We start from the raw sequence: 15,729 nt of genomic DNA on the forward strand, positions 1-15,729 counted from the left end.
AACCATTTTTGAATTTACAAATGCTTGACATGTTTGGACTGATAGGATATTTTTGGCCCTTAGTTGTGACTCTCTACACCCCTCTTCTAGAAGAAATAAGAATAAATAACAATTTTTTTTGTGGATGTTAGCATCTCAGTCTTCAGTTGTCTCTGTAATTTTCTGTCTGAAGTTCTAAGGACCCCTGATACTGAAATTCTTTCATTGGAGAATGCTCATGTAAAATAGAATATATTATTGTTTTATCCTTAAAAATGAAATACTATAAGGTTTGTGACAATGAAAAGAAGTGTTAAGTGTACATGTTTATAAACTTAGAATAAGTTTGTTTATTGGTGAATTACAACATGAAAAGTAGAAGAGAAAAAATAATACTCAAAGGATGGAGATAGAAATGCTTTTATAGAATGCAAGAGAGATGGAATTTTCCACCCTTAGGTTTTCTTCATCTTATGAAAGATAATCCATTGTCTAAGATATTTATTCTTAAAGAGCAATGGTGCTGATTAAAGTCTTGGTTGTAGGTAAGCATCTGACCCTGAAAATGAGAAATAGTCTCCAAGTTCTAAATAGTGTTGCTATGTAGTTCAGGTTTTAAATGGCACTAAGATGGTGAAGGACATTAACATAATTTTCAATAAAAAAAATTTATAACCCTTTCTGCATTTGATTGTAGAAATATTTGTCTAGTCTTATATATGTAGTTATGTAAATCTCTTTTCAGACACCTACTTTTACTTAGAAATCTAGGCATAGTGTTTGCTCCTGTCCTGTGTTTCCACTAGCACCGAGTATCTCTTTCTTCACTCCCAATCAAAGATTGTTTTTTATTTGTTTGATTCTTTGATTTATTTGTTTGCTCAGGGGCAAAGTGGAAAATAATTTTATCTTGCTTCAGCTAGCTGAAAATCCCTGCCTTCAGGGAAAGCTCATCTGTGCTGGAAGGCTTGCCCAGACCAGTAGTTTGCACTTTATGCTTTAATGATGATTGCAGCAGCAGCTCTTGCAAGGACCATTGTAATGTAATCTAACCCTAGCGTTCTTCAACATGTTGACCTTAAAACATAAAATATGCTGTACTACTGGTAATCTGAAATAATAGTAACATGCAGGGCATTTCCTCCTTTGTGAAATACCCTTCACTGAAAACAAAATCTTTTTTAAAAAAGCCAGCTCTGGAAATAGAAGACAAAGTGACTTTTGCTGTATGAAGCAAATAAAGCAAGGTTTCCCCTCTCACAGTTTAAAAGACATTCGCCTGTGAAAAGTGTATACCTTGGCAACTGGATTCAAATGAGAAGATACTAAAATGCAGAATCATAGAATGTTAAGGTGTTGGAATGAGCCTTAAAGATCATCCACTCTCTTCCTCCCTTTGCAGATACAGGTAAAGAAGTTAAGTTACTTTTGGGTAGATAGCTGAAAAAGCTGAAGTTGCTCTTTCTGCTATTTATTCTTGCTATGGTTGTGCTTAAGAGAGTGTGATGAAGATGGTACCAGTGTTTTATCCCAGCTCTCTGGTTACCAGCAGTTCCTTTGGGATCTCGGAGTTCTCTTGTGCTACAGCCAGCTGTGGAGTGGTATCACGCAAACATTAGTATGAGGTGCTTCAACTGACAGAAACGTCTCTGGGCTCTCATTCAGTACTGAGCACAGTTAGTTTCACAGCTGGTTTAAACGAACAAGAGAAATAAAAACTTATGATTGAAGTTTACGGGTTTGAAATATGCCTGATATTACTATAGTAGAGTATTTACCAAGCTGCTGTGCATGCATATTTGCCCTGCTATTGAAAATTTGTTGTCTCTGAATACTTAGCTCATGAGATTGCATGCAAAAGCCCCATTTATGACTCTGATTCTTTTGTTCTTTGCACCACTGTAACTTTACATTTGTTTTGTTTATTTCTTTGTTTGCATGAGGTGCTTAATATTGTCAGAACAATGCATTTTTTACCCAAATATTTTCTTTGATGTAGGTGACAGGTTATTCCATCACTTATATACCTTCTGTTTTCAGCTGCCTGTTTTTGCTATGCCTGCTGTAACTAAAATCATGATGTTGTCAGCCTAATTATTCCATATACCTTTTTCCATTTGCTCTAATTTTTAAATTAAAGCACACGAAAACTTTGCTTTTCTAGGATTTCGCAACACCTCATTTCTTGTCCTGAGAGCCAAATTCTCACTGTGAATAAGCTTATCTGCCAATAATGAATTGCCTGTCTTTCTGTCTTGACTGTTTTCTGGCTTAATTGCTGTGAGTCAGCAGTAGGAAATTAGAAACATGCTCCATAATGAATGGAAGCTGTTTATGAATATAGCCTTTTTCCAGTTCAGAGTCTTTGCAAGTATAAGCTAATTTTTATGCTTTATTTTATAGGACCATGCTTCCTTTCAATTTTTTTTTTCATTTTCAGAACTTAATGGCTTGTCATATGTGAGAGGTCAAAACTAGGCAAGAGTTGTAATCTTTAAATAATCAACCAAATGATCTTATATTTTGAAGTCTCTAAGATTTGTAAACATGAGCTGTAAATCTGAAAATTCTGATTATTTTCATGTCCAGCTTTTCCCAAGTGAAGTGTTCTTGTGCAGTTTTGGAAATGTTGCCTTGTTAGCCCATGTAGTCAGAGTGAGCTTCCCAGGCAAAGTTCCTATTCCAAAAATAATGAGAGCGATACATTTCTTTATATGGTGACACACTGTTTTATATCACAAGGATTAAATGGATGACTCAGACGTGATCCTGAAGATTTATGCACACAGTAAACTTTAAGCATTGTAGTAAATTTAAGTTTGCACATAAGTCTTCCCAGGATTAAATCATAAAATTTAGGAGCTGATTGCCAAATATTTGCACTAAATAGTGACAAAAGTGTTCTACTTGGTAAACCATGTCTCCTTGATTTTTTCCCATCGTTAGGGCAAAGACAGTGTTATTACCTTGAAATCATCCTTTCTTCTTTTCTCTTTTTATACTTTGCCTTTACTTAATTTTTTGGATGTCAGAGAGTCAAAGCAATTAGAATTTATTTGGTGTGTTTTCACTCTAATTGAAGACCTGGAAGCTTTACATATTCAGAAAGACAATATGAACAGGTATTTATATTTAGATCAGATCTGAAGCTTGCAGGAAATGGTTCTTATCATGTGGTTATGCTAAGCATAGAAACAAGATTTTTAGAAAAAAATGGATGAGAAAATTGCACAATACTACACAATAAGCTGCATTTTGTTCAGCTTGGACATTTTATTGTCTACAAGTAAAATGTGTAAATGTAGAAATGCCTCTTTTGGGATATTGTTGGGTAAGGATCCTTCTGATTTTTGAGCTATAAGGTCAATACAAGGGGTTTTCTGGCGGCTGCCTTTGTCTGATGGTTTCAGTCCTTTGTGTCACAGTTTTTCCATCTGTAAAGTAGCTGTTTCACCTGATAATTCAGAATTGAAGCTTTGTTTGTTGCTGTTGTTGTTATTACTATTATTACTATTATTACTATTATTATTTTTAAAGTGGTTACTGGCTTTTGTAAATTAGAAATAAATGATTGACAAGTGTACCTTGGTAGCATGAAATGAAGACAACAAATCCTTTTCCGCTCTTCCTTTCAAGACTTTAAAGCCAATGTCAAGATTGTGGGCTTATCTTTTGTATTTAAATGCTTGGAATGAGTATTATTTGTTTAAAAATTCTTTGTCTCCCTAGAATAGCCATTAATTACAGTTCACCCTTGCGGACTTATGTCTCCTTATGTTTCACAAATGAGACAGAGCCAGAAAGTTCAGCTATTAAGTCCATCTGTTAAAATATATTAGAATAGCTAAATCATTTATGGAGACTGTATGGAGAATTGAAATATTCCATAATGTTTTCATAACCCACAATGGCCGAACCACCATGGAAGAACAGTAGTTATTAGGAAGTAGATGCACCTTTAGGGAGAAACTCTTCCAGTTTACTAGAACAGATGAGGAGGCATGTGTTCAGTGATGTGTCTCATTCTGCAGAATTGGCAAACTCTGTCTTAAGTTGCAAGAAAAGTAGTAAAAATTCAGAGCTGTTTTTTGTTTCTGAAGAGTTATCAGGTTATTAACCTTTCTTAGTGCTACAGTTCTGTGGCTTTCAGCCTTCCCCCTGCTTTTTTGGCCATGTAGTGAGCTGTGAGTGATACCAGCTACTTGTCACCCACTGAAAACCTTGGTGAAATTATGCTAAGTTGCTTGAAAGCAACAAGAGGTAAAATTTAGCTGCAGGCATCCTTTTCTCTTTTATGTCTCTGTTGTCTCTTTTTGCTTCTGGCTCTCCCCACTAAGGGGGTGGAGAACCTACCTGTAGTTTAGTATTTATCCAAGACGCCAGCACTGGAAAGTTCAAGCAGCCTGCCCCAAGCTGAAACAGTAAAACCTGCTGTGAATTTTTAAAATTTTTATTGAACTGAAAAGTACTTGAAAAGCAACCATGTCCATATGGCTTCTGCAACATAGGAGTTTCAGGAAGGCCTGCATGCACATGGAAACAGAATTGGATATAGAGAGAGAAGAGAATGGTATAAAGAAGAGTTCTTGGAAAGGAAATCTAAAACTTAAAAAATGGCATTCCAGAAACCCTACTCAAAATCAAGGCCATTACACACAATCCTATAAAAGAGCACAGAGGAACTCAAGTTGTCACAAACTCCTGTGATGGGTGAAAAATGCAGAAAAACAATCAGGTTCTGAAGTCAAAATAGGACTTTTCCAAATTAATTAAAAATTTTTTTAATGTTCTGTTAATGTCACAGGATCAGCTCATTTTATTCCAGAAACAGATGTGAAAATAAACCAGAATCTCCAACTGACACAATGGTGATCCTCCCATTTTTACCAAGGTGAATGGAAGCCAGTCGCCTTCTCTTGGCAACTTTATTACCAGATTCAGCGCATTGTAAGGAGGTCTCATAATATGTATCCTATTACTCCAGCTGAGCTTCAGATCAGAGCATTTACTCTCACTGTTGGTCCTTGCCTATGACAAAATGTGTCCATCTGGTTCTCCTGCTCTTAATTGGTTCCTTTAACCTTCGGTTGCCTGCAAGTTCCACAAATTCAGCTTTTTATGGTGAACATGCAGAAGACCGAGGCATTAAAAGAAAAAGCTGGTTTCATTTGCTAGCAATTAATATTAGGTTATTCATGCATGTAATAAATTGCTCTTTTTTTCTTTTTCTGACTAATTATAAAGGTCTATTTTAGCTTCAAATCTAGAGCGTCTTCGTAGTCACTGGGTTCCATCCTCACAGGCAGTGTTCAGCAGTGCTGAAGGAATGGTCTCAGGGCTTGCCTTGAACCTCTTGGAAGAGTAAATCTTTACTAGAAAGAGATTGTATATTCAGTTCCATTTCTGTGTAAGTATGTTTCTAACTTGAGAAGTAGTCAGCATACATCAGAGCTGAGTGATGAATACATGAATGAGAAATATATTAGTTTGGAAAGTTTTGCAGCCACTAAAAAGAATAAAGTTCCATCTGCTGTCTGCAGATAGCAGGCCTTTGGGAGTTATTTCAGAATAAAATACTAACATAATGGACAACAAAAATACAGCGTGTGTATCTAATGTATCGTAAAGAAGCATCATTCACTTCTTTAGAAAAATTATAGCAAAAGGAAATTGCTTTATTATAAAACTGTTAATAATAACAGTAAGTGTAGTAAGATTAAATGGGATATAAGATTTTTCATTTTTATTAATGAAATGTTTGGCTTGTGTTGAGGAGCTCTGCAGTAAGGTTGCTGTCATTGGGACATGATATAATAGGCATTACTGGCTGGTACTATTACATATAGTTTTTTAAATTTTGTTGTAATGTGCAAGTTTTCAGCCTGGTGGTTGCTGCTAAACTTTGCATCTTACAAATGGAACAGAAATCTGTTTCAATATAATGATTCATGTATAGGAAAATGTATGTTCTTTTTACAATCTTTCTCTGATGCATACTTGTAATTCAAGATCTGTGGAAATACTGCGAAGAACTTGTAACAACCCTTATTGAAAAGGGTGATTTTTGTAGCCATTTTAGATAGTCAAGGTATCCTACATACTAAGCTAAGGGTTCTCCTTAACAGAAATTCCCAATCTTATGGCAAGTTACAGTACAGGTAAAATTAAATTAAAAAATTGAATCTCAATTACAATAAAAAAGAGTTACATGTAAAATCATGTACTTCTTTCCTTGGTCATCACTTTTTTAGAATGCACTGCAAATTTTTTTTACAAGAGACTGCAAACAATCCTGTGTGCATGTACTTTTATGTCTTTTTAATTCAGCAGGTGTTTCCGCATGGATGTGGAGATGAGGAGGAACCAAGAAAAAGCTGATTTTGCAGTTTACTTTTCAGCATGGCCCACAGTCATTTTATCTTTCTTCACATAGTGAGTTCAGTTGTTTTTTTAGGTTGTAGTGAATTTGTAGTGTCTTGTATTCAGAATACTTTACTGTACAATTTCAGGGGAACAGAAAAATTGTAGAAAATCACCATTTCTGGGAAGGGAAGAAGGGAAAAGGTGGGAAAAATCCTACAGGAATGCTCAAATACTGGGATACAGCAGATGATTGAGACACTGTTCACTGAAGGTTGCACACAGGGAGCAGACAATTATCATAGTATCTTCAGAGTCTTGTGTTACAGTACAAAGCTTGTACATTAATTGGGATCACTAAATCTGCAGCCCAGATCCATGGTTGGACATTATCTCCAGTAGATGATATGACACATAAGGCATTTGTTAACTGAGCACTCATGTCTAGCACTGACATGAGCACTTTCTTATCTGCTATGGATGTCTAGATGTCTTGTTAGCGTCCTGAAATCCAGAAGATTGAACTGATTGAATTAAACGTGGATAGGTCAGTCAAAATATATGAATGATTATGCTTTTTAAACCAGTTTTGGTAGGAAACCAAATAGTTTTATTTGAAATTAATTGGAACAATGGTATTTGCTTGTTATATAACACACTATAAAACACACTCATACCTACTCTGGAACCTTGTAAACAAAATCTACTGATAAATGAATTACTGGGAAGTTACAGGTGCTCAGTAGCAGTATAACTGAGGCCAGAAAGTGGTCATTTTTTAAAAGATTGGGTATAATAATCTGTTAGTTTATCAGAGTAATAGAGTGTTGTCTTTGTAGCAGGAACTATTTCCACTTCACTGTTTACAGGACTCTCAGAAGAGTATGGCCTGAACTCTGGGGTTCAGAGCCATTACTCTTCAGTGCTGTAGCGGCATATTATCAGTTTAAGGCTGTTTTAGTGGCCATACAGGCATCATGCCTTCACAGCTGACAGAGTACCAGTCTAACACCACATCTGTACTTCTAACCTCAGGAGTGCTGAGGGCTTTCCTATACCTCATTAGCTGTGAATAATTTAAAGTTGCTGACAGCTATCATAATTTAGAGGGATGAACCCCATTCACACCAAAGCAAACACTGGGAGAGTTCATGGAAACCTTTGCAGATGCTCTGTAAAAGTTTAATTGAATTTCATGTATAGAATGAGAGACAAAATTTTATATTTGGTATTAGCTTCATGTCATTCTGTTGTAATTATGCAAAAGCTCTTTTGTATCAAAACATCGTTAAACTTTTAATCAGATGTAATAAGGTGTTCAAAACAAATCATGCTAGGAATGGAAGATGTTTCATCTGTATGGAAAAAAAGATCTGTAGAGAAAGCTTGATTGGATGGGAGAACATTGTACATTGTTACAAGTTGCTTGCATGAATAATTTTTAAGTCAGACTATATTTTGTTCTGCATCTCTGTGAATTCTGCATGAGAGCTCATGGGAGGCTTTTTGATTATAGAGTTTTCCTGTGGCAGAAGCAGCTCAGAAGCATTTTGTTTCGAGCAGTGCTGGCCTGTTGGGCAAACACACTGATGATATATCTGGGCACAGCCTCTCCTGAGACTTGGCAGTGTGCTTGTATCTGCTTCCCAGCATCTGTGGGCCCAGGGTGGATGATGAGTTTATTATGATTTAGTGAGATGGGAAAAAGGAAATACAGAAAGAATGTAATAAGAAGAAATATAAATACATACGAGAACCTCCTTATCTTTTACTTTTTTGCCTTCGTAGCTTCAAGTCACAGTATTTGATAACCTGCTGTGACATACACCATGGATTGGAGAAATGTTGAGCTGCTACAGAAAAGGAGACATACGCCAAGGGACATGTAAACACCTAGGCAGAGAAGGAAGTATTCAGCTGAAGGAAGTATTCAGAAGGAAGTATTCATTGTCTGCTGCAATGATTGCTTTTAATGGAATGTAAAACTAGTATTTCTTTATCCTGAAAAACAAAAAATAAGCCTGACTTTTAGGGACAAAGTGCACACAAAATATTTCATTTAAATGTCATTCAATTAAGTATGTTGATAGCAGAATTGCACATTAGCATCATAGTTTTAATTCCTCAGGTGCAATTAAGGGAAATTCATCTGCTCTGTATTTGACGGCAAGACAAATAAAACAACTTCGCTTTTAATAATTGATTTGGTATTGTTAAGGAAACGTTTTTCCCCATGTTTTGATCTCCAATGTATTAGAAGATAAAGAGAATATAAATACAAAACAACTGTTCTTAACAGGCAGAAAGGGAAAGAGAAGCCAGTTGGGCAGTCCCATTCACCACTGTATCACAATGGATTTAGTCCATGGAAGTAGGAGTTTTCCTGGTCATAGCCACATAGCAGTTACTCAGATTTAGAGATCCTTCACTAGAACTCTCTTTTAAGAATGCATTGCAGCTTTTCAGTTCATTATCTTCTTCATTCAACAATGGTGCTATGTATTTTTAATGGTACAGTATCAACCCATGTTGATCCAACTGACATGTGGAAATCCATCCAACTGACAGTGGAAATCTGTCTGGCACTGCACTGTGAATGCAAACGCACCAAAGCAATGTGGCCAGGGACTCAGCTGAAGGAAATTACTAAAATCACTGCCTATTCTTGAAAAAGAAGTGCACAGAATATGAAAGGGCAGCATTAACCTTTTTTGTAGTTCTTAGTAAATGAGAAGTGATTAAAAGGTGCTACATAGGTACCCTTGGGATGCACGGGGAATAGTTATGTGGTTAGAGATATAAGTAAATTTTAAAACACCACCATAAATTAAAACTTTACTGTTGTGATTTTTGTGTCAAAATATTCTTTATCTATGATTACACTGAAGATTTTCAGTCACATGAAAATTCCTGGGACTTAAGAATATTTTTTAGAATATTTGTTGTTTAAAATTCATATAAAAATAACATTACTTGTATCTGTTATTCACTATGCAAGGTCTATAGAGGGGAATATGCACATCTTAAACCTTAATTTCAGGGTGCGTTTTGGTAGGTACTTCTTGAAAACCATTCTCTGCTTTCTGCTCCTTTATTTCATTATTGAAAAATAATTTCAAGAATTATGCCAAAAATAAGGAGCAAAAACAGTCCAGGCAGGCTGTTCTTGTTTTTTTCCAGCAGAAGTTTATCCAGCTAAACTGTCTGAATCATGAAAAAAATGAACACGTTTGGAAAACATGCACCTGCAAATGGTTCATTGTTTCCAAAGAGGCTTACCTGCATTTGTAATGCATGTCTTTTCTAATGAGTATTTAGCTCTGTGGTTTCAGCCACCCGAAGTGTCAGGCTGCTCTGCCCATGACAATAAAAGCACAAGGTAGTATTTTTCCCTTGTCTCAGCCAGATGTGGCTGTGTTCATTCCCAACACAGGGTGTATGAACACATTTAGTTTGTTCGTTGTATGATTCAACCTACTATTGTTCTGAGGGCCTAAAGGAGATAATTTTGTAATCAGCTTATTATGCATTATTTTTTTCTCCATAGTACAATCTTCATTCATTCTTCCTTAACGTTTTTCCATAGCTGACAGATGCTATGTGATTGTGAGATTAATTAATAAAAACATTACCCTAAAATAGCATTCCAAAGTGCCTTGCTCTCCCTTTCCTGGCTGTATTACACTTCGCTTTATTTTCTCCTCCTCTTTAAATTCTTTCTATTCATTGTAAAAATTCATATAATCAAATTATTTTTGACATATGAAGATGATACAAATGCAAGAGTCCATTCAAAAGTAAATGAACATACATTGTTGCCTTTCTTAGAAAGGTTTGAATATTTTTGGGTTTTCACTCTAGTCCTGTATCAGGAGAAAAGCTGCCTATTACCAGCATCAGTAAATTTTTGATGAATCTTTTGTGTAGGCAGTCCCAGAACCTCTGTCCTAAAAATGCCAAACCTGTTTTTACTGGTTGCTGTGGGAGGGTTTTTTTGTCAATCTGAGCTGTCTCATTTGCCTTGAGGGTAAATACTATGCTAATATTTAGAAGTGGTGAATTCCCCTTTATTTCAGTTAGTCAAAAACCAAACAATTGCCTCTTTCCTCATCTTCCAAATTTCCTTTCCCTGTTTTAGTGTACCTGGGAATTTATTTTTCTCTCTGATTCCTTTACAGAGAAACCAGCTAAAGGGGAAGGTCAGGCATATTTACACTTGACTGTTACAAGAAACAGTATTTTAACAAACCAAGCGTACCAGTTTACTTCCCTTTTTTTCTTTAGATGCCTTCGGAAAAATCCATGTCCTTTCAGTGACCTCAGAAAGGCACAGTGTGCAGATAATATGCACCTTAAGGAACATCTGTTGAAAGAGATCAGAAAATTCACTTCCTTCTGCCTTCCCAAGTATTTTCCGAGCAGTCCAGAAACTTCTCTCAGGGCAAAAATGCAGAAAGAACAGCTGTGTTATTCAGTGTCAGAGCTGCTGTTCTTCCCAGGTGGGTGCCCAAGAGAATCTAGGAGGATTTATTCCCTTCTGCAGCTCTATGCAGCTAGGCACCATCTGACCCATAACTGCTTTTTGAAACATATATCTAATGCAGATTTCTAAGCTGCCACATTTTTATTTGAAATGTTCATGTGTGTCTCCTGAAAGATTTGAAAGCAACAGGCAATACAAGTCTGCACTAAAAGAAAAGAAAAATCTAGAAGCATTAAAATGGTGTCATCATCAATGCATCTTTCCCCCACTAATTTTCTGATGACTTGTAATGACTAGCAGGTCAGTCAGGCAGACTTGGCCCCCGATTGTTCACAGTTCTTAGAAAAGGAGGAATCTTTCTTACCTATATATATAAAATTATTCACTTGATGAATAATTTCTTGAATCCACTTTCCATTTTATCTCACCATAGATAAGTCATATTTTCTGCTTCAGAAGTAGGGAGAAGGTTGTAGAATTGAACAGAGGAGACCTTGCCAGATTAAAAATGTAGAATACACCCAATAGGTGGCTACAGTTTTAAAAATTAGTGGAGTTACAGGTATTTATTATTTAAATAAATACTGTAAACAGCATGACAAAGCTGTTTCTTAAGTAGGCATCAGTATGGTAGCATCACTTATAGCTGCAAATAATTTTATCCTGTCATCTTAACTTCCTGGCATTTCACGTGCTCCCAACCCTCTCCAAATACCTATTTGTTAATCCATTCAAGAAGAACAGGGAAACTTTGTTACTTTACAGCATTTTAGAAGGGCTGACAAAACATAAATTCATAAAAATTATAAAGATTGCTCTGAGGTGAGCTTTCCTAGGTGTTTGTGACAAATATTGGCAGGGACAAAACGTGACTATGAATAACTATATAATTCACAGGTTCCAAAAATAGCTTTATGTGAAGAATTACTATAGCTTAAAGGTTTCTTTTTTGTCTCTACTTTATGAGTACTTCTACCCTATTAGGAATTGTAGTTTGCATAAACAGAGTAATCATAGCTACTTTCTTCTATTATATCATTGGCATATTAAAAGTCCATGAACATCCAATCAATCTCAGACATTATGACATTGAAATCTAACTTTCCAAAATTTGGGATGTTACATAATTACACATCAATTTCTAGTGGGTATGAGGTATTTATTGGCAGTTTTATTTATGGAAAGATAATAGTTTCAGAGATTCTTTTGACAGTACTTGTTTTGTAAAGAATTTTCTAAGTAGATAACAGAAAAGGATATTAGTAGATTTAAATCAAGCGAATTGTAGGCAAAAGCATCCCTTGCAGACTTGATGTGTGATCATGTTTCTGAAGATTTCCTTCCTGACTAATATTGTACCATACATTTTTGACTCTTCTCTTGAACAAAGATTTCTGTAAGAGCTACAGAAGAGATAATCCTTTGTTATTTAAATTCAAGTAGTTGTTCCTTGAATAGATTCTGAATTTTCTACAAGTTCAGGTCTCTGAAGTGGCATAAAATAGTAATTTTTGTAGCTCTGCTGTTAGGTTCCTTCCTGTCCCATAAGACTATGATATGACTTGAATGTTTCTTCCATTTTTATTTTTAAATCAATAGGACAGTCAGAACAGTGGTTTATAATTGATGCTTATGTCCTGAAGACTTCACTCTATCCAAAATCAGGACTGGTATTTTAATATTTAAAAAAACTCTCCAACAAACTGATTGATCAAAATGGCAGAACTAACGTTTAAATATAACTACACCAGAAATACCAATACTGTAAACAAATACATTTAAATGCCTGTCATGGTAATTTCGAAACCAAGTTCAAACTTAAAATGTAATTGCAGTTGCATCTTTTGGCTATATATTAATTTTTAAATTAGTTTTAAATGACTTTTCTTATTATTACAATGTTTATTCCTAAGAATTATTTTCATGAAAAAAAAAGTTTAAGCTTATATATTACTGTTTAAATCTTTTAATACTTTTCCTATATATATGAGGTGAAAGAATTTTTTTTTTTAATTCTCATTTATGTTGCTAGATATGTAATATGGTTCAGGCATGACATTTTACTCATCTGATAGAACATAAGATTTACATTTCATTAAAATATTATTCATAAGCAAATTGACTGAATCCCTTATTGGCCTTCCCTTTAATTTTGAGATTTCAGAAGCTTTAAGAGTTGCAGCTCATTCTTATCTTTCAAGGTCAGACATATCTGACCTTTATTCTGTTTCACATCACTTTTAATTCTTTGACTCAAAGAATCCCTTATAGTGAAATACTGCTTTAACTTTTACATCCCATCAGTCAAAGGTAATATCTGCGAACTATATTGATAAGAAAGCAAGGTCATTCCACAAAATTAATTTGTTCATGTTCATATTGTTAATATGTTAAGATGCTCCAGTGCAGTGCTTCTATATTCTGCTTATGCAGAATGAAGTGGGGTTTGAAATAACTGTGTCCTGAAATAACCTGAGATCTAAGAGTTGCTTTATCATACTTTATGTTGCTAAGACAGTCCAACATCAGATTACTGATGTTATTTTTTCAAATTACTACCCACAGTTGAATTCCTTGATTTTTTCTAGAGCATGATGAGTTCTGACACAGTATTTTGTTAAATCCTCATTTGAAAACTATGATTTACTGCATTACAGCAAAGCCCATTCCAAAGTCTTCCATTTCCTCTGTAGCTTTTGACAAGAACCAAATCATCCAATTTTGTGTAAGTATTTGCTCTTCTACCTTTCCTTGTTAGCAGTAAAAAAGTGGGTAATACAGATTGAATAAAAGAAATTGGGATGCATTAATTTCACTGCAGGTACCACTTCTGCTGCTGTCTGTTGCACTAACTTTGAGTGAATCTGCACTTACTTGTACCTCTGATAAGCCTTTATTCTTAGCAACTCCTTGTTATTCCTAGTGGTTAGCATTAGTTCAGTTCTCATTCTGCATTACAATTTTTTTCCATGCACAGAGCAAAATTTTGGTTCCAGGTTAGAAAAAAAAGTATCTTTTCAAACTCCTCTCCTCTGACTGTGTATCTCTAACCACTCATTCAAAGCATTCTAGCAGGACAATCACATCATTATTGTTATTGTCTTTTGATGAAATACAAAACCAGTACTCATTTCCCTATGGCTGCTTGCTCTTCCTCAGGCATCCTCAATCTGTCACAGCTATGTGTTACTGAGAAGGGGAAGTGGAAAACCAGTCTGCTGCAGGGCATTGAGCCTAAAATCCAGCAGATAAAGTCTTCTAGGGTGCTAAAATAAAACATAGTCCAATTCAGTATTTAGTTATTGTGACAGGTATTTAGTTCAGCCTCATTCAGTTTTGTGCATGACAAGAGGCAGTCTTACTTGGGTCTTGAGTCTGAACTCAGAATAGTGACCTTAGGAATATTCAGTTGCCAGAGAGAATTTTTGGGATGAAGCTTTGGGTGGAAATACTTCTACTCTGCTCAAGTCCCATTCTAGATGTCCATTTTCATGGGATAGAAAAACTCCTGAAGCCAGTCCAGCTCAATCATTGTGCATGTATAAACACACATTAAAACATTCTATTTGCAAGTGAGAAACAAGTATAAACAATTGGCAGCTCACTGGAAACATGGAAATGGCAAACAGCAGAACCAGGTGTATTAGGGATTTCTGAGAGTGGTCATTGGGATTGTCCTGCAAGCCTACACATCTGAATATATTTCTAGAATATAGAGCAGCAGTGTCATCAGGTTTGTTCCTGAACATCCTGAAGGTGTACCTTGGTATTGCTATTTCTGCAGGTGAGATTGGATCCCTCCTAACTTCTTGCAGAAGCTAACTTGCTGTGGTAGATGAAGTTTGTCTAGGTAGTGGCCATTTGTGATGGTAGCCCAAATGAATCTGATTATGGGCTGCCTTCTCAACATGCCCTTACCATACTGTCTGTTTCTAGAGATTGTTGATTCTAGTATCCATTTAGCTACACATCAAATCAGGAGTGGAAAAGGATTAACTCTGGAAAGCCATTTCAGTTCACATGTAACCTTATTTCAGCAGCGGCGCTTTTGGGACCTAGCCCTTGCAGAAATAGGTTTAAAAATTACTCAAGGGAAAGCCATGGAATTGTTTATAAAACAGATATCTGCAAATCATCTGCTTTGTTTTAGGAGCAGAGTTGCTGATTTTTTTTAATTCTTTGAAATTCAGCCTGATGGTTCCTGGAATTACTTGCAAATGAATTCCACTGTGGTTTAGTATCATCAGTGGGAAGAAGAGTGTGAAGCTGAGCAAATCTCTTGCCATCTGGAATGTAACCCAAGCACCTGATAGTTCCATTCTGAGTCCCCTCAGGAAGCTTACAATTATATAAAATGTTTAATCAAAGCTGTTATGCCAAGTATAACTGCAAAGCTGACATCAACATAGGAAAAGAAAAGTTAAATGGCTCCATATGAGCTGTTCTTTTCACTAGAACTTTTAAGACAGGAAGAAAAGATAATGCCAACTTAGCTTCCTTTATCTGTGAGTTACCAAAACCGCCCTTTTAGTAAATAGTATCCTTTGACTCTACAATGTTATTGTCACTTTTTTTAATTACAGAATTAATGACAGTAGATACACGGCTTTGTGTCATAAAAACTGAATGTTTTTTCAGTTGCTTAAGACATGCTAATTTCTCTATTCTAGCAGTTAATCAGGCAAAGGTGCCTTAAACCCAACTGGCTTAATGTGCATATTTTGATTTTTTATTTCAATTCTTTAACAGAAAAGATTGACTCATTAGAAGCAGTGATTAAAAAATGAACACATCTGATGAGCAATCTTCATGTAATCTGTATTTTAATAGAAAAATGATGTTCGGGTATTAGAAATATTTTATCAGATTTGGGAGATGAGAAAAAATCCGATTTGATAAAAAAGTTC

General features: G+C 35.5%; 1 protein-coding gene and 1 long non-coding RNA gene across 2 annotated transcripts in view; both read left to right on the top strand.

Moving 5' to 3' along the window:
• Positions 1 to 15,729, top strand: part of KCTD8 (potassium channel tetramerization domain containing 8) — a 94,148-nt gene that overhangs the window by 38,969 nt on the left and 39,450 nt on the right. The window lies entirely within an intron of this gene.
• Positions 6,237 to 9,984, top strand: LOC120409948. The gene is made up of 2 exons (XR_005601839.1): positions 6,237 to 6,411; positions 8,128 to 9,984. It is a non-coding gene; the product is annotated as an uncharacterized LOC120409948 (long non-coding RNA).

Source organism: Corvus cornix, chromosome 4 (genome assembly GCF_000738735.6).
Source record: "Corvus cornix cornix isolate S_Up_H32 chromosome 4, ASM73873v5, whole genome shotgun sequence".
NCBI lineage: Eukaryota > Metazoa > Chordata > Aves > Passeriformes > Corvidae > Corvus > Corvus cornix.